Raw genomic sequence first — 11,667 nt, 5'->3', positions numbered from 1 at the left:
TCGCTCGAACTCGGGAGGCAGAGGTTGTAGTGAGCCAAAATTGCACCACTGCACTCCAGCCTGGGCAACAAGATCAAAACTCTGTCTCAAAAAAATAAATACATAAAAATAAAATAAAGTTAATTAGTTTTAAGCAATTTGCTCATGATGTAACTTTATGTAGTTTTCTTCAGGTTTCTTCTGTTTGGGGTTCATTGAGCTTTTTTTTAATTACTGTTCATTTTCATCAAATTTAGAAATTTTTATGCCATTTTTTTTTTTTTTTTTTGACGGAGTTTCGCTCTTGTTACCCAGGCTGGAGTGCAATGGCGTGATCTCGGCTCACTGCAACCTCCGCCTCCTGGGTTCAGGCAATTCTCCTGCCTCAGCCTCCTGAGTAGCTGGGATTACAGGCACGCACCACCATGCCCAGCTAATTTTTTTGTATTTTTAGTAGAGACGGGGTTTCACCATGTTGACCAGGATGGTCTTGATCGCTTGACCTCGTGATCCACCCGCCTCGGCCTCCCAAAGTGCTGGGATTACAGGTGTGAGTCACCGACCGGCCCGCCATTATTTCTTTTAGTGTTTGAGTCCCTTTGACTCTCTCCTCTTCTTCTGGGACTTCAATTACGTGTAAATTACACTTTGATGTCCCACAGTTAATGGATCCTCTGCTCCTTTGTTTTTTATTTTTCCAGTCTTTGTTCTCTCTGTATTTCATTTTGGATACTTTCTACTGCCTTATCTTCAAATTCAGTAATCTGCACTTCAGTGCCTAGATTGCTGCTAATCCCATCCAGTCTATTTTTAATCTCACATATTGCAATTTCCTTATCCAGTAGTTTTGAATTTGGATTTTTAGAAATAGACTTCATGTCTCTTACGCTCAGGATTTGTCTACCTTCCTGAACATACAGAGTCTGTAATTTCTGTTTTAATGTTCTTGTCTACTAATTCTGCCTATCATTTATGTCATTTCTCAGTCAGTCTCTCTATAGATTTATTTTTATTATCATTATGAGTCATATTTTTCCACTTTTCATATACCTGGTCATTTTCAATTGGATGCAAAATGCTGTAATTTTTTATTTTATTTTATTTTATTTATTTATTTTTGAGACGGAGTTTTGCTCTTGTTACCCAGGCTGGATTGCAATGGCATGATCTCGGCTCACCGCAACCTCCACCTCCTGGATTCAGGCAATTCTCCTGCCTCAGCCTCCTGAGTAGCTGGGAATACAGGCACGAGTCACCATGCCCAGCTAATTTTTTGTATTTTTAGTAGAGACGGGATTTCACCATGTTGACCAGGATGGTCTCGATCTCTTGACCTCATGATCCACCTGCCTCGGCCTCCCAAAGTGCTGGGAATACAGGCATGCCCCACCGTGCCCAGCTAATTTTTTGTATTTTTAGTAGAGACGGGGTTTCACCTTGTTAACCAGGATGGTCTCGATCTTTTGACCTCGTGATCCACCCGCCTCGGCCTCCCAAAGTGCTGGGATTACAGGCGTGGGCCACCGCACCTGGCCTAGATGCTGTAATTTTAAATCGTATTCTGGGATTTTTCCTGTTAATTTTCAGCTTTGGTCTTGGAGGCAGCTAAATGACTTGGAAACAATTTGACCTTTTTGAGGCTTGCCTTTAAGTTTTTTCTAGGGCTCATTTGGCAATACTCTCTTTTCTGAGTCCTCTGTCTGAAACTGGTTTATTAGGAGGTTTTTCTACTCTGCCATTGGAAACATGAAATATCCCCAGTTCTGTGAGTTCTGGTGATGGCTCTGCCTGTCCTTTCCAATGGCTCTTTCCCCCGCTGTGGTAGTGTCCCCACACATCTGCACTGATCAGCATTCAGCTGAAGATTACAGATCACTGGAGCTCTCATTTTCTTTTTTAAATTTATTTTATTTTATTTATTTAATTTAGAGACGGGGTCTCCCCAAGTTGGTTAGGTTGGTCTCAAACTCCTGACCTTGTGATCGCCCGCCTCGGCCTCCCAAAGTGCTGGGATTACAGGCATGAGCCGCCGTGCCTGCCTGGAGCTCTCTTTTTCTCTTCTCTTTTGCAGTACTCTGCCTTGAAAATTCCAGCCACCGCCCGCCTGGCGTGCGCAGCCGAGCGGGAGGTGCACTGCACTCGCAGGAACAAATGGAGAATTCCGAGAATATTCAGCGTGCCACCTACAGAAGAAACTTTGTCAGAGCCCAACTTCTATGACACGATAAGCAAGATTCGTTTAAGACAACAACTGGAAATGTATTCCATTTCAAGGAAGTACGACTGTCAGCGGCCACAAAACCAGACTTACAGTGCAGCTCTCGTTGGAATGAAACCTCAGCAAATGAGCAACGTTAAGTAATTGTTACAAGCTCCTAATTCTTTCTACTAAATCATGAACAGCTTTGAAAACAACTTCTGTCTGCATAAAATTATTTGACTTATAACCTTTTCCCAACTGTTTTGTGCGTCTTGCTTTTTTAAGTTGCGTCTCCAAGTCATTGTTAGGTAAATACAGATGGCTCAAAAGGCCTGGACACAGGAAGCCTGCACCTATCAAGGATCTCTGTAACCAGGGATGGTGACTTTACCTTGCAAAGACCTCTGATTCCTTCAGGATACAATCAGAAATAAAAACACATCTTGCAAAGTGGGAATCCTGGAGTTTATGCCACTGTGATTAGAACATTTTGCAATATTAAAAAATAAAAATGCAGCCATTGGGAAAAAAAAAAAAGAAAGAAAATTCCAGCCACCTCCCTAAATGCTTAACTCTGTTTCCTCAACTCAGGTATGCACATGAAAATACAGGTTCTTTTGTGTAGTGATACATTTTTCTTTTCTCACAGGTAAATACCTGGGAGTCAGACTGCTGACTTATATAGTAATATGTGTTTTATTTTACAGGAAACTTCCAGATTTTCTTCCAAAGAGGATGTATCATTGTGCAATTCCACCCAGCAAAATGGCCGTACCATTCCACAATTTCACCCAATAACAGAATAATTCTCTTCTCATTTTTTCTTTTAGTCTTTCTAATAGTTGTATAATGATATCATATTGTGGTTTTATTTTTATTTTTTATTTTATTTTAAATTTTTTTAAAGACGGGGTTTCGCCATGTTGGTCAGGCTGGTCTTGAACTCCCAACCTCAGGTGATCTGCCCGCCTCGGCCTCCAAAGTGCTTGGATTACAGGCGTGAGCCACCGCACCCAGCCTATTTTTATTTTATATATATATATTTTTGAGACAGAGTCTCACTCTGTCACCAGGCACCAGACTGGAGTGCAGTGGCATGATCTCGGCTCACTGCAAACTCCGCCTCCTGGGTTCAAGCAATTCTCCTGCCTCAGCCTCCCGAGTAGCTGGGACTACAGGCACGCACCACCATACCCTGCTAATTTTTATATTTTTAGTAGGGATGGGGTTTCACCATGTTGGCCACCCAGGATGGTCTCTATCTCTTGACCTCGTGATCCGCCCGCCTCCACCTCCCAAAGTGCTGGGATTACAGGCGTGAACTGCTGTACCTGGCTTTATTATTTATTTATTTATTTATTTTGAGACAGAGTCTCCCTCCATTGCCAGGTGCCATGCTGGAAGTGCAGTGGTGCGATCTCGGTTCACTGCAACCTCCACCTCCCGGGTTCAAGCAATTCTCCTACCTCAGCCTCCTGAGCAGCTGGGACTACAGGCATGCGCTAGCATGCCCAGCGAATTTTTGTATTTTTAGTAGAGACGGGGTTTCACCGTGTTAGACAGGATGGTCTCGATCTCTTGACCTCATGATCCACCCACCTTGGCCTACCAAAGTGCTGGGATTACAGGAGTGAGCCACCGCGCCCAGTCTATTTTTTATTTTTTAAACAGAGATGGGGTTTTACCATGTTGGTCAGGCTAGTCTCGAACTCCTGACCTCGTAATCCACCTGCCTTGGCCTTCCAAAGTGCGGGGATTACAGGTGTGAGTCACTGTGCCTGACCTATTTTTTTATTTTCCTAATGACTAATGATGCTAAACATTTTAAATGTGCTTACTGCTATCTATAATCTTCTTTAGTGTTAAAATATTTTTATTTTAAAAACTGGTTGGTTTTTATCTTATGATTGAGAACAAAATTTAAAATAGATGTTTTGCATTTTAATTTATATACCATAAAATTCACCCATGGTGAAGGTAGAGTTGTGGAACCATCACAGCAATACGGTTTTAGAAAATTTTCACCATCCCCAAAACTTTCTTCTGCCCGTTTGCTGTCAATCCCTACTCCTACCCTAAGGTCCAGGCAACAACTGATCTGCTTTATGTCTTTATGGACTTACATTATTTGAACCTGGAAGAAATAGAATCATACAATACGTAGTATTTTTGTCAGTTTTTTTAATCATGTTTTTGCGATTCTTTGATGTTATAGTATTTATGAATTGTTTCTTTTTAAATTTTTTTTTAATGGAACGCTTCATGAATTTTCTTGTCATCCTTGTGCAGGGGCCATGCTAATCTTCTCTGTATCATTCCAATTTTAGTATATGTGCTGCCAAAGCGAGCACTGTTTCTTTTTTATTGCTGAAAAGAATTGCATTATAAGGATACACAACATTGTTTGTTTGTTTGTTTGTTTGTTTGTTTGTTTGTTTGTTTTGAAACAGAGTCTTGCTCTGTCTCCCAGTCTGGAGTGCAGTGGTGCAATCTTGGCTCACTGCAACCTCCATCATCTAGGTTCAAGCAATTCTCATGCCTGAGCCTCCTGAGTAGCTGGGACTACAAGTGCATGCCGCCACACCCAACTAGTTTTTTTGTATTTTTATTTATTTATTTAAGACAGAGTCTCACTCTGTTGCCCAGGCTGGAGTGCAGTGGCACATTCTTGATTCACTGCAAACTCCACCTTCCAGTTTCAAGTGATTCTCCTGCCTCAACCTCCTGAATAGCTGGGAATATGGGCACGTGCCACCATGCCCAGATAATTTTTGGTATTTTTAGTAGAGATGGGGTTTTACAGTGTTAGCCAGGATGGTCTCAATCTCCTGACCTCATGATCTGCCCACCTCATCCCCCAAAAGTGCTGGAATTATAGGCATGAGCCACCATGTCCAGCCATTTTGTTTTGTATTTTTAGTAGAGACGGGGTTTCACCATGTTGGCCAGGCTGATCATGAATTCCTGACCTCAGATGATCCACCTACCTCCACCTCCCAAAGTCCTGGGATTTCAGGCATGAGCAACTGCCCAGCTCACGTTTTATTTCTTTAATCACCAGTTGATGAACATTTAGATGGTTACCAATTTTAAGCTATTGTGAATAATGTTTCCGTGACTGTTGACATATAAGTCTTTGTGGGAACATAATGTTTTCATTTTTCTTGGGTAGATAAATGGGAGTGGAATTACAGAATTGTATAGTAAGTATATGCTTTTTATGAAGCTTTCTCTGGTGAAATACCTACTTAACTTTTTGCCTGTTGTAAAATTGGGTTGTTTGTCTAATTGCTAAGTTGGAAGAGCTCTTTATCTGTCCTTAATGCAAGTCCCTTAGCAGAGATGTGATTTGCAGATACCTTATCCTAGCTTATGGTTTGTATTTTCATTTTCTTATTTGTGTCTTCTGAAGAGCAAAAGTTCTTTGAAGTTTTTATGAAGTTCAGTATATAAATTTTGCCATGAATCATGTTTTTGCTGTCAAGCTAAGAAATATTTGATCACAACAATTTTCTTCTATTTTTTTCTAGATGTTTTGGTTATTGACTTTAGATCTGTGATCTATTTTTTGGATATAGTGAGAAGGTAATAGTCCACATTTGTGGAGAATTTTTTTTTCTTAGTTTATTTTGGTATGCAGATGAGTTGTGTGATAATATTTGTTGAAAAGATTTTCTTCTACCCTGCTGAATTGCCTTGGACACTTTGCTAAAAATTAACTCAAGAGTTTATTTCTGAAATCTCTATTATGTTCCATAACCTATTTGTGTATGCTTACTAATACCATGTTGTCTTAATTATTGCAGCCATATAGAAAATTTTGAATCCAGTAGTATCTGTCCTAAAACCCTGCATTTCTTATTCAAAATTATTTTGGTTATTCTAGGTTCATTGCATTTTCATGTATATTTTAGGATCAGCTTGTCAATTCTATAAAAAAAAATTAAAAAGCTTGCTGGGATTTTGAGAGAGATTGCATCAAATCTATAAGTATACCATTTTAACAATATTGAGTCTTCCAATCCATGAATATTGTATATCTCTTCATTTCTTTTATTTTACTTTTTTTTTTTTTGAGATGGTGTCTTGTTCTGTAGGTCAGCTGGAATGCAGGTTGTGGTCATAGATCACTGCAGCCTTGAATTATTGAACTCCTCAAGCCTCGAGGAGCCCAGATCCTCCCACCTCAGCCTCTCAAAGTGCTGAGAAAACAGGTGTGAGCCACTGTGTCCAGCCTATATCTTTCCATTTATTGGAAAATTTTAAATTTTTTCTCAGCAGTGCTTCATAGTTTTCAGTGTACAGAAGACAGTCAACAGTATACAGATGTTATGCTATTTTTGTTAAATTTATTCTTTATTTGCTATTATAAGCAAATTTACTTTTTAATTTTGAGTGTTCATTGTTAAATGATAGAAGTATATAAATCACATACCATAAAATTCACCTTTTTAAAATGTACCATTATGTATTTTTACTATATTCACAAAGTTTTGTAATCATCCTCACTATCTGATTCCAGAATATTTTTATTACACCAAAAGAAACCGGTATCTATTAGTAGTCAGTCTCCACTGTCTCCTATCTTCATACTCTAGCAGCCACTAATCTACTTTCACTTAGTATAGATTTGCCTATTCTTGGGATTTCATATAAGTGGAATTATACAATATGTGGACTTTTGTAGCTGGCATCTTTCACATAGCCTGCTGTTTTCAAGGTTTGTACAAGTTGTAGCATTATCAGTGCTTTATTCATTTTGATGGGCAAATAATATTCCATTGTATGGATATACCACATTTTATTTAGCCATTCATCAACTGATGAACATTGGGTTGTTTCTATTTTTTTGCTACTATGAATAACACTGATATGAATATTTGTGTACACATTGTTGTGTGAATATGTTTCCATCTTGGGGGATATATACCTAAGAATGAAATTGGTAGGTCATATGGTAACACTATATTTAGCTTTTTGAGGAGTTGCCAGACTTGTCCAAAGCAGCTGCACCATTTCACATTCCCAGAGCAATGTATGAGGGTTCCAATTTTTCCACATCCTTGCCAACATTTATTATTATTTATTTATTTATTTATTTATATTTTTTGAGACAGTTTCGCTCTTGTTACCCAGGCTGGAGTGCAATGGTGCGATCTCGGCTCTCTGCAACCTCCGCCTCCTGGGTTCAGGCAATTCTCCTGCCTCAGCCTCCTGAGTAGCTGGGATTACAGGCACGCACCACCGTGCCCAGCTAATTTTTTGTATTTTTAGTAGAGATGGGGTTTCACCATGTTGACCAGGATGGTCTCGATCTCTTGACCTCATGATCTACCCGCCTCGGCCTCCCAAAGTGTCCAACATTTATTATTGCCCATCTGTTTGTTTTTTTTTTGAGACGGAGTTTCGCTGTTGTTACCCAGACTGGAGGCACGATCTCGGCTCACTGCAACCTCCGCTTCCTGGGTTCAAGCAATTTTCCTGTCTCAGCCTCCTGAGTAGCTGGGACTACAGGCGCACACCACCATGCCTAGCTAATTTTTGTATTTTTAGTAGAGACGGGGTTTCACCTTGTTGACCAGGGTGGTCTCGATCTCTTGACCTCATGATCCACCCACCTAGGCCTCCCAAAGTGCTGGGATTATAGGCGTGAGGAGCCCGGTCTGCCCATCTGTTTTATTATAGCCATCCTAGTAGGTGTGATGTAGCATCTCCTTGTGGGTTTGACTTGCATTTCCCTGATAGCTAATAATATTTACAATCTTTTCATGTGCTGTTGTCCATTTGTATATCTTCTTTGGAAAAATATCTGTTTAAATCCTTTGCCCAATTTTTGAGGTATTTGTCTTTTTAAGTTGTTGTTATTTTATATTTTGGATACTAGTCCCTGATTATATACATAATTTGCAAATAATTTACCTCATTCTCTGTGTTGTCTTTTCACTTTCTTTTCTTTTTTTTTTTTTTTTTTGAGGCAGAGCGTTACTCTGTTGCTCAGGCTGGAGTGCAGTGGTGTGACCTCAGCTCACTGCAACCTCTGCCTCCTGGGTTCAAGTGATTCTCCTGCCTCAACCTTCTGAGTAGCTGGATTACAGGTGCATGCCACCACGCCTGGCTAATTTCTGTATTTTTGGTAGAGACAGGTTTCACCATGTTGGTCAGGCTGTTTTCAAACTTCTAACCTCATGACCCACCCAGCTCAGCCTCCCAAAGTACTGGGATTACAGGTGTGAACCACCGTGGCCATTTTCACTCTCTTGATAGCGTCCTTTGAAGCCAAAAGATTTCAGTTTTGATGAAGTACGATTTATCTATTTCGTCTTTTGTTGCTGGTGCTTTTGCTGTTGCATCTAAGAAGGCTTTGCCTAACCTAAGGTCATGAAAGTTTATGCCTATGTTTTCTAAGAGTTTTAGAGTTGTAGCTCTCATATTTAGGTATATGACTCATTTCCAGATCAGACTTAATTTTTGTACACAGTCTAAGGAAGGGATCAACTTCATTCTTTTTACTCTTTTTTTTTTTTTTAAATACAGAGTCTGGCTCTGTCGCCAGGCTGGAGTGCAGTGGTATGATCTTGGCTCACTGCAACCTCCGCCTCCTGGGTTCAAGCAATTCTCCTGCCTCAGCCTCATGAGTAGCTGGGATTACAGGTGTGTACCACTACACCCAGCTAATTTTTGTGTTTTTAGTAGAGACAGGGTCTCACAATGTTGGTCAGGATGGTCTCAAACTCCTCACCTCGTGATCTACCTGCCTTAGCCTCCCAAAGTGCTGGAATTACAGGTGTGAGCCACCGCGCCCAGTCAACTTCATTCTTTTGCATGTAGGTATCCAGTTGTCCCAGCATCAGTGATTTGTTGATAAGACATTTTTCTCTATTAAATTATCTAGGCAACCTTGTTAAAAAAAAATCAGTGGAACAGAATTACATGTGTTTACTTCTGGACTCTCAGTTCTATTTCTATTTCATTAATCTGCATGTCTGTCCTTAGGCCAGTACTAAACAGTCCTGATTGCTATAGCATTGCAGGAAGTTCTGAAATCAAGAAGTGTAAGTTCTCCAATATTGTTCTTTTTCAAGATTGTTTTAGCTATCCTGGGTCTGCTGCATTTTTATACAAATTTCAGAATCAGCTTTTCAATTTCTGCAAAAAGAGAAGCTGGGATTTTGATAGGGACTACATTGAAAATGTAAACAAATTTAGGGAGTATTGCCATCTTAACAATATTGTCTTCCAATCAATGAATATGGAATATCATTCTATTTATTTAAACCTTCTTTAATTTCTTTCAATGTTTTGTAGTTTTCAGCATATGCATCTTGTGTTTCCTGTGTTAAATTCATTCCTAAGTCATTTAGCCTTTTTTTTTTTGGAGACAGAGTCTCACTCTGTTGCCAGGCTGGAGTGCAGTGGGGTGATCTCAGCTCACTGCAATCTACGACTCCCTGGTTCAAGCAATTCTCCTGCCTCAGCCTCCTGAGTAGCTGGGATTACAGACGTGAACCACCATGCCTGGCCAATTTATCCTTTTTTATGCTATTGTAAATGAAATTATTTTCTTAATTTCTTCAAACTGGCTAAATTTATTATCTCTAATTGGTTTTCTGTGGCTTCCATAAAATTTAATAATTCTTTCCATAGAATAATCATGTTATCTGAGAATAGAAGTAATTTCACTTTTTTTTTGAATAGTGATGCCATTTATTTCTTTCATTTTGGGGAAGGGAGGGAGGATCTAATTTGCATGGCTATGATGATTTCCAGTACAACGTTTGAATAGATGTAGTAAGAGCAAAAATCCTTTCCTCATTGCTGATCTTAGAGGGACACTTTCAGTCTTTCACCACTGGGTACTGTTTGTGGTGAACTTTTCGTAGATTGATCTTTATCAGTTCAGAGAACTTCCTTTCTATTTCTATTTCTAGCTTTCTGAGTATTTTTATCATATAAGGTATTGGATTCTTTCAAATGCTTTTTTTACATCACTGACCTGATTTTTTTTTTTTTTTTTTTTTTTTAGACAGAGTTTCGCTCTTGTTACCCAGGCTGGAGTGCAATGGCGTGATCTCGGCTCACTGCAACCTCCGCCTCCTGGGTTCAGGCAATTCTCCTGCCTCAGCATCCTGAGTAGCTGGGATTACAGGCACGAGCCACCATGCCCAGATTTTTTTTTTTTTTTTTTTTGTATTTTTAGTAGAGACGGGGTTTCACCATGTTGACCAGGATGGTCTCGATCTCTTGACCTCGTGATCCACCCTCCTCGGCCTCCCAAAGTGCTGGGATTAAAGGCTTGAGCCCCTGCACCCGACCGAAACCTCTATCTCTACTAAAACTACAAAAATTAGCTAGGTATGGTGCCTCATGCTCGTAATCTCAGGTACTTGGGAGGCTGAAGTGGGAGGATCGCTTGAACCTGGGAGGCAGAGGTTGCAGTGAGCTGAGATCATGCCGCTGCACTCCAGCCTGGGTGACAGAGTGAGACTCTGTCTCAGGAAAAAATTAATAACAATAATAAGGTGAATTATATGGTATAAGAATTATATATCCAGGAAGCTACCATATATATTTTTTTTAATTTTTAATTTTTTTTCCTGTAGAGACAGGGTTCCATTACATTGCCCAGGCTGCTTTCCAACTCCTGGGCTCAAAGGATCCTTCAACCTTGGCCTCCGAAAGCGCTGGAATTACAGGCCCTGCACTTGGGCTGCTTTTTACTTTTTATTTATTTATTTATTTATTTTGAGACGGAGTTTCGCTCTTGTTACCCAGGCTGGAGTGCAATGGCGCGATCTCGACTCACCGCAACCTCCGCCTCCTGGGTTCAGGCAATTCTCCTGCCTCAGCCTCCTGAGTAGCTGGGATTACAGGCTTGAGCCACCGCGCCCATCCCTCACTGATCTGATTTTAAAGCTTCCATCTTTTATTCTATTAATATGGTATATAACATTAATTGATTTTCATATCTTCAGCAAACCTTGCCTCCTTGGGAAAAGTCCCCATCGGCCATGCTGTACACGCTTTTTAATATGTTGTCGGATTCAGTCTGATACTATTTCTTTGGAAGATTTTTACATCTATACTGACAAGGGATATTGGAATGTAGTTTTCTTCATCTTTGTTTTTTCTTGTGATGTCTTTGTCTGTTTTTGGGTATTGGGAAATTATTGGCTTCATAGAATGATTTGGGAAGTGTTCTCTCCTTTTCTACCGTTTTGGAACGGTTTGTAAGGAATTGGTGTTAATTTGTCTTCAACTGTGTCATAAAATTCAACAGTGAAGTCGTCTGTGCTTGGGCTTTTCTTTGTGGAAAGTGATTTGATTATGTATATTGAGTATATATATTGATCTTGCATACTGTGATTCTGCTAAACTTACTTATTAATATTCCTTGTTTTAAAGTACATCCCTAGAATTATGTACATCTATGCATTCTGTAATTAAAGATAGTCTTACCTATCACTTTCTAATCTGAATGCCTTTAATTT

At 39.8% G+C, this 11,667-nt stretch overlaps 1 non-coding gene across 1 annotated transcript; it reads right to left on the bottom strand.

Moving 5' to 3' along the window:
* Positions 1-4,423: 4,423 nt before the first annotated feature.
* Positions 4,424-4,530, bottom strand: LOC118145251 (U6 spliceosomal RNA). The gene has a single exon (XR_004730379.1). It is a non-coding gene; the product is annotated as a U6 spliceosomal RNA (small nuclear RNA).
* Positions 4,531-11,667: the final 7,137 nt, after the last annotated feature.

The sequence above is a fragment of the Callithrix jacchus genome, chromosome 8 (genome assembly GCF_049354715.1).
Source record: "Callithrix jacchus isolate 240 chromosome 8, calJac240_pri, whole genome shotgun sequence".
Classification (NCBI taxonomy): domain Eukaryota; kingdom Metazoa; phylum Chordata; class Mammalia; order Primates; family Cebidae; genus Callithrix; species Callithrix jacchus.
This window is presented reverse-complemented; position numbering and strand designations above follow the sequence as displayed.